Below are 8,293 nucleotides of genomic sequence, written 5' to 3' on the forward strand. Positions count from 1 at the left end.
TTTATTCCAACAGCAGGGAAATGATTGAGCAATTTTAATTTTTTTATTTCATTGACTTGAGAGAAAGAGGAAGGGTGAGGGAGAGAGAGAAACATCCATTTAAGAGAGACACCATCAATTGGTTGCCTCCCCCATGCACCCAACCTGCACTTCAGGTACATGCCCTTGGCTAGGTATTGAACCTGAGACCTTCCGTGAGCATCCTAACCACTAAGCACACCAGCCAGGGCTGGTTGAGCAATTTTATTTATTCCTTTATATAACACCTTGTTTCAAAAAAGGATTTAAGTTGGTTTATGGAGGACTAAACAAAAAAGCTAGAGAAAATATTTAAAACAATAAATAAATATTTAAAACACAAAAATAAAGAAAGGGAAAACAAAGATGGCAAAGTGGGAGGGCCAGGAGTAGGCTCAGCAGTATAAACAGTATATATTGTAAGGTCATATAATTTGTCCGGTAAGATTTGCTCAAAGCTTCCTAGCAGTGAATTCAACGTAAAATCTCACAGGGTCTGTAGGCCCAAAACTAATTGCTGTAGAAGAGTTAAATAAACTCTTCTTTATTTTATTTTATTTTATTTTATTTTATTTTATTTTTACAACATAGAAGCTAAATCTATTACTAGATTGTAGATACAAAATAATTAACCATTTACATGCAATAAACAATAATATTTCAAGAAAAGCTATTTTAAATGTACCAAATAAACTCTTCTTGAGAGCTAGACCATAGGGCCTCCTCCTCCGAGTAACCAGAGGCGCATCATCAGGGAGCACCACCGTCCACCGCTCCGGGGGGAGAACTAGCACCTGCGGAGGATGTGCTGAGACCAGCTCTGTCCCCAGCAATGATGGCCCATATCCCCGGTCCGGGTGCAAAAGTAATAGATGACAACCCAGTTAATGGGCTGTTACAATGCGTGCGATATTGGGGGCCGGCGCTTAGTGACAACGTTAGGTGGAAAATTGGAGAAGACAGAAACAAAAATGTCAAACTATGTGAAGGAATTTATCGGAATAAAATCCGCTAAAATGTTAACAGTAGTAATTGCTTTTGTAATTTCTGTTTTCTTCAGATGTCCAAGGGAAGCAGAGCGGGGAGAAGTCCTTAAGAAGATGACTCGCATAAAGCCTACACCGGGGTTAAGCCAAGCCTCGCTCGCATCCGCGGTTCCGACCCGGGAAAGCCTGGACCAGCGGCGCCGAGGCGGGAGGCCACCGAGACGCAGGTCCTCCGCGCAGCCTAGAGCGGCCGGGCCGGCCGGAAGCGGGGCCCGGGCTCCGCAGAGGGTCGGCGAGAAGAGGACTTCCGCTGCTCCGCACCCGCGGTCCCCAGGCGCGCAGCGAGAGGGGCGGCTTGCACTTTGCCCCGCTGACGTCCCCTCGCCCTTACATTGTACGTCAGCGCCTGAGGCCGCACATCCCCCTCCTTAGGCTCCCACTCCGACGCCCTCGGAGGAGGGTGGTGGGTAGACAAACTGGTGACCTTCGGGGACGTGGACGTGGACTTCAGGACCGAGGGTGGAAGCGCCTGGGCCCTCGGGGGCGCTGCACGGGCGCGACGCTAAAGCTAAAGCAATGTGGAGGCGTCATGGCACCGGGTCAGCGCTCGCCTGGGACTGGCGGCCGCACTGGAAGGCCCGGTCCAGGGCCCCCTCACTGGTTCCGACCGTCAGGCTGGAGAGCAGCACGTGCCCCATGGACACACTTTGGGCTCCAGGGTCTTGCCTGCTTTTGTTTTAGTCAGTGTTTCCTTGGTTCTTGTATTATCTCTGTGTCAGACAAAAGGCCTTGGCCTTGGCCTTGGCCTTGGCCTTGCGAGCCTTCTGGGTGCGAGTGCCACTGGAGCGAGCTGAGCTGCGTGGGCCCTGTCCGGTACTGACAGCCGTGGGGTGCAGCCGCTGCGCCTGAGACCAGATGTTCTGCTCTGGCCCATGTCTCCTGCTTCATCCCTGTGAATAGAGTTCCCAACCACAGCCTTTCTGGGCCCGGGTGCCCGGTCGGTGTCCCCACAGCAGGATGGGGGCCAGGTACTGCGGGTGTCTAGGGTGGCTGCTCACTGCCACTGCCCCTCAGGCCCTCCAGGACGGACGCCCCTGAAGTACTTCCCACCAGGACCACAGGCTTTCCAGGCCTCAGAGGGTAACCTGGCCCCAGGGAAAGCATATTTCTCCTACCTCCCAAATACGGGGTGTCCCAAAAGTGTGTTCACACTTTAACAGCTGATAGCTCAGTTTCAAAAATGGAAAGTATTTAAATAAACACTGCTTTATAATTACTCAAAATGGGATGTGAGGGTGATCTGGCTGCGACATCTGACACCCCATTGATCGCCAGGGTTGATTCGGCTGATCTGGCTGGCTAGGTGGGTGTCCCCCTCCTCCCTCACCGATCCATGTGCGTCCCTCCCGAAGCTGCGCGCTCCGTCGAAGAGGATGACTTTCCCCCAAGAGGAGAGGACCGGTCTTCGGTCAAGGGTATACGAGTAGCTGTGCTCCCCTGCTAGAACCTCCAAACAAGCTCTCAAAATGTATGTATTCATGGGGTGGGTTATATATGAAACGAGTATTTATTTATTTTTTTTAACTTAGAGAAAGTTCCAACTCTTTGCAGGGGTCTTCAAACTACGGCCCGCGGGCCACATGCGGCCCGCAGAGGAGTCTGATCCGGCCCGCCAGGTTTTTTGGGCAGTGAGCGCAGCCGAGGTGTTACAGTAGGAATTAGTAGTTCATATAGTCCGGCCCTCCAGCTCTCTGAGGGACCGTGATCTGGCCCCCACTTTAAAAAGTTTGAGGACGCCTGCTATAGCATGGCAGTTGAGGGCCTCCACAATGGTTGACAATCTACCTTTTCAATAACTCCCATTGTCAGGAATGAACACTACTGCAAATTGTTCTGCCCACTACCTTTGAGCATATTTAGTTTTCCAACCTATATACCCGTTTTTGTTTTTTTGTTAACCCTCACCCAAGGATATCTTCCTAATGATTTATAGAGAGTGGAAGGGAGGGGGGAAGAGGAAGAGAAACAATGTGAGAGACACACATTGATGGTTGCCTCCTGCATGTGCTCTGATTGGGGCCAGGGATCAAACCTGCAATCCGGGTACATGCCCTTGACTGGGAATTGAACTGAAACCCTTCTGTGCATGGGCCAATGCTCTGAACAGAGCACAGAGCCAGTGCTCCACCAGTACACCTTTCTCTTTAAATCTCCACTAGTTACATAGCGCTAGTGTGTACTATGTAGCCATTAGTTACATAGGGCTAGCAGGGGTCCTCAAACTTTTTAAAGTGGGGGCCAGATCACGGACCCTCAGAGAGCTGGAGGGCCTGACTATATGAACTACTAATTCCTACTGTAACACCTCGGCTGCGCTCACTGCCCAAAAAACCTGGCGGGCCGGATCAGACTCCTCTGCGGGCTGCATGTGGCCCGCGGGCCGTAGTTTGAAGACGCCTGGGCTAGTGTGTACTTGAAATGTGGCCAGTCTAAATTGAGATGCTTTACACACATCCAAATGAAACGAGTCTTTAGCTACTTTTGTTACTGTAATCCTGTGTCAGGATAGCTTAAGCTAAATTTGGGGAGACATTAAGGTGAAATATTCCCGCCTGCAGTTTGCCAGTCCCTCTTCCTTGGTATTAGAACAGGAGAGAGTGTCTAAGAATGGGATGGGATTGAACCCCACCCTTGATGAGATTGTGGCAGAAAAGAGGTTCCCAGCCTGGCCCACGTGGTCCAGTGGTTAAATCTTGAACTATGAAGCATGTGGTCACAGTTGGTTCCTGGTTAGGGCATATGCCTGGGTTGTAGGCTAGATCTCAAGTATGGGATGGGCAGGAGGCAGCCAATCAATGATTCTCTCATTGATGTTTCCATCCTTTCCTCTCTGTAAAACATCAATAAAATATATTTAAAAAAGAAAAGAGGTTCCTAGGATATCATCTGCAGAGGAAAACAGAAAATATAACCACCACCACCACTTCCCCATTGTTTATATTTCTGTAATAATCAGAGAAACCTTTATTTGGGAAGCTTTTTTAGGTCAAAATGGACAGAGAGAAAGTGGAAAGCTGCGAAGTCTACAGCTAGTCTTGGGGAGAAAGAAAAAAGGGAGCAAGTGAATGGCTATCTAGCGCCATGAGAAGGAGCGGGGGTCAGAGCAAAGGGAGCACAGCTAGCTTGCCTGGGGCCATGGGATCAGGTCGCCATCAGACAGTTGTGCTGGCACCTTGCTTCCTCAGCATGCTGCTGCTGTGCCCACAGTGGGATTTGCAGTTTATAAACAGGCGATCGGCCATTGGGAAAGAGGGAGGTTGTGTGTCGTGGCCAGGTCATGAGTGCAGGCGGCCTCTGGGCCCCTGGCCTGGTCTCCCTTCCACTTGTGATTGCAGTAAGTCATTCTAAAGGCTTATGTGTTCTAGTGTTAAGCAAACAGTCTCATTCTAATTAGTTTTCTCCCCCTGGTTGGTCTTACCAATGAGTAGCCAGCCTTTTTCTCCCAGGTCTTGCTCTGGTTCAGAGTTACTGATAAGGAGGACTTAAGGTGGGTTTCCTTCCACCCTCCCCAGTTCCCAGCGGACTCAGGATTTCTAAGTGAGCAGATGTAGCGTTTACATTCTTATGTGCTCTCCTTAGCATCTGCATCTTCATTTTAAAAAATATATATTTTATTGATTTTTTACAGAGAGGAAGAGAGAGGGATAGACAGAAACATTAATGAGAGAGAAACATCGATCAGCTGCCTCCTGCGCACCCCCTACTGGATATGTGCCCGCAACTGAGGTACATGCCCTTGACCGGAATCGAACCTGGGACTTTTCAGTCCACAGGCCGACGCTCTATCCATTGAGCCAAACTGGTTTCGGCTGCATCTTCATTTTTGTTTGGAAATGAAAGCAGAATAGAGAGTGGGACTTTGGATATGCAGCTTCCAAATTATCAGAACCCTCATCTCCACTAATAAAAGAGAAAGATGCAAGTTAACCGTACCTTTGTGACATCCACCACCCAATCAGGTGTGAGTATGCAAATTAACCCAACAAATTTGCATGCAAAGGTGCCAAGTGGCTGAGGGCCTTCTGAACTACCCCAGCTCTGGGTCTCTGGGCAGCATGGGAAGGCAGAAAGGCAGCTCTGGCCTGGAGTGAAGGCAGTACTGGCAGCCAGAGGAAGGCAGGCCTAATCTTTGTGCATCGGGCCTCTAGTCCTATATAATAAAAGGCTAATATGCAAATAGACTGAACAGCAGAACAACTGGTTGCTATGACATGCACTGACCACCAGAGGACAGATGCTCAATGAAGGAGCTGCCCCCTGATGGTCAATGCATTCTCACAGGGGGGTGCCGCTCAGCCAGAAGCCAGGCTCACAGCTGGTGAGTGCAGCGTAGGTGGTGGGAGCCTCTCCGCCTCTGCAGCAGTGCCAAGACTTCCCCTGAGGGCTCCCGGACTGTGAGAGGGCACAGGCCAGGATGAGGGACCCCTGCCCTGAGTGCATGAATTTCTTGCATCAGACCTCTAGTGTTCAAATAAGTTCCACTCTGAATCCAGCGGCCTCTATTCTGACACTGGACTAGAAAAGGTGTCTGGATCATGCTGCGCGCCTGCACGCACGCGCGCACGGAGAGGTCGCAGCCGGAGAGGAGGAGAGGGCTGGGTGCTGCCTGGCGTTGCCTAGCAGTTATGAAATAAAACCCCCAGCCTGGGCTGAACCCCCGAACTGGCAGCGCTGAGCCCCAGTTATGGGCCAGACCCTGGGGACCCAGGCTCCGGCAGGGGGAGACGGGGCTGTGAGGCAGAATCCCAGGGGAGCGGCGAAAAGCAGGGCGCCCCCGGAGTCGTGCGCACAGCAGAGGACTGAATGTTGACTCTGATGCTGGATTACCCTAGCCAGAAGAAACAAAGCCTCCGGCGGCGCTGAGCCTCAGTCCGGAAGGCTCTGAACCCCAGTTCTAGGCCAATCCCTGGGGACCCAGGCTCAAGCAGAGGGAGACGGGGCTGTGAGGTGGAGTCCTGGGAGTGCGGCGAAAGGCCGAGCCCCCGGAGTCGCGCACATTGCTTGCAAGGGAAGGAATGTTGACTCATGCGGGATTGCCCTGGAGGGAAGGAAACAGGAGCCCCGGCTGGCCGTGTTGGGCCCCAGTTTTGACTGCTCTGAACCCCAGTCCTAAGCCAGACCCTGGGGACCCAGGCTCAGGTAGGGGGAGACGGGGCTGTGAGGCGGAATCCCAGGGGAGCGGCGAAAAGCGGAGCCCCCAGAGTCGCGCACACTGTGCGCAGAGGACAGTCTGTTGACTCTGATCCTAGACTCCCCTAGCGGGAAGGAGAAAAAAAAGCTCCAGACTGGAGGAACGCGACGAGGAGCAGGAGCCCCTGCCGGATACCGGCCAGCCGGGCACCAGCAAGGAGCTGGGTGATGGGGCCCCCCGGGTGGGGGGTGCCCCTGAGCCTTTGACTGCTGGGCGCGGGCAACGGAGCCAAGGCCGGGGGCTGCTTCCTGGGCGGCGCCGACCCCAGCAACAGGCTGAAGCAGCGCAGGAGCCCGCGGAGAACAAAGGGGTGCCACAGGCCAACCTGCTGAGCTTCCAGGACAAGGAGGAAGAAACCAAAGAAGTTCTCAATGTGAAGAAATCAAGTGAGAGCAAAAGATAGTAAAATTACTTCTTAAGAAAGAATACAAAGAAGATCTTGAAAAATCAAAGACTAAGTCGCAACTCAACTCACCAGCAAACATTGCAACATAAATGCGTTTAAAAAAAAAAAAAAAAAGGACAGAATGTTGGAACACCAGCGGCCAGGCCTAGAGTGGCCAGGCACAAGGCAGTGGCAGCCGGGCCCAGAGCAGCAACGGCCAGGCCCCCGAGCAGCAGCAGCCAGAACCAGAGCATCAACAGCCAGCACTGGAGCAGCCAGACCTGGGGCAGTGGCAGCCAGGCCTGAGGCGGAGGCGGCCAAGCCCAGGGTGGCCAGTCCAGGAACACCCAGACCCGGAGTGGCTAGGTCCGGAGAAGCCGGGCCCAGAGCAGCCAGATTGGGAGCAGCCAGGCCCAGAATAGCAGTAGCCAAGCCCGGAGCATCCAGGCCGGGAGCGGCCAGACTCGGAGCGGCCAGACTCAGAGCAGCGGTTGCCAGGCTGGGAGCAGCTAGGCCCGGAGCGGCCGGGCCCAGAGCAGCCGGGCCCAGAGCAGCCGGGTTGGGTGCGGCCAGGCCCGGAGCAGCAGGTGCCAGGCTGGGAGTGGCCAGGCCCGGAGCAGCCGGGTCTGGTGTGGCCAGGCCCGGAGCAGCAGCTGCCAGGCTGGGAGTGGCCAGGCCTGGAACAGCGGCTGCCAGGCCCGGAGCGGCCAGGCCCGGAGCGGCCGGGCCCAGAGCAGCCAGGTTGGGTGCGGCCAGGCCTGGAGCAGCAGCAGCCAAGTCCAGAGCAACTAGGTCGGGAGCGGCAGTGACCAGACCCGGAGCAGCTGGTTGTGGAACGGACCAGAGCAACAGAGGCCAGGCCCGGAGCAGCCAGGCCCGGAACAGCTCGCTCCTCGCCTGCCCCTGCCCCACGGCTGCCCCTCAGACATGGCTGGAAACTTTTGTGGGAACTTGAGGGTCTGCTGAATGAAGTGATGAAGGCTTAGATCTGGATGTGTTGAGTTAGTATAGCGCTGGGGTGTTGATCTGTGAGTGCCTTGGGTGGGGCCTGGATGAGGCTGGTTGACCTATTTGGAAATGTCTTTTGTGTGAAGTGTATCATTGGGCATGTGGAGGTATTATTGATATGAGAAAATGCTAAGTAACTGATTTACTATCTGAAAAGGGATTTACTATCGAGGAAAGGGAGGGAGGAAGAGACTGAACATAAACTGTGCACCTATGGATGAGGACAATGGGGGATGGGGAGGGGGCAGAGGGTGGGGTGGGAACCTGGTGGAGGGGGGAAGAAATGAGGAACCTTTGTAATAATATGAACAATAAAGATTGATTAAAAAAAGAGAGAGAAAAGAAAAGGTGTCTGGACGATGGCGATGGGACCTCCATCCCTCCTCCCTCTGCTCTGCCTCTTAGTGAAGTCGTGGAGACTTCTCATCCAGGGCAGTGGGAGGAGGACTGGAAAGTCACCTCCACAGGAAAAGCTATTTTTTCCCTGAAGGGTAAAACCTCCCCTGGCTGCCTGGAGGTCCAGGAGCCGGTGCCTGTTCTATGCTCTCCTGGTTGCACGGATTGAGCCCTCCCCCTGGTGCAGGATCGATGCCCCCCACCCGTCACCCCACAATTCAGTCCTCTCCACGGGTTTGCTAAAGGCAA

The sequence above is a fragment of the Pipistrellus kuhlii genome, unplaced genomic scaffold (genome assembly GCF_014108245.1).
Source record: "Pipistrellus kuhlii isolate mPipKuh1 unplaced genomic scaffold, mPipKuh1.p scaffold_m20_p_5, whole genome shotgun sequence".
In the NCBI taxonomy this organism is placed as follows: Eukaryota; Metazoa; Chordata; class Mammalia; order Chiroptera; family Vespertilionidae; genus Pipistrellus; species Pipistrellus kuhlii.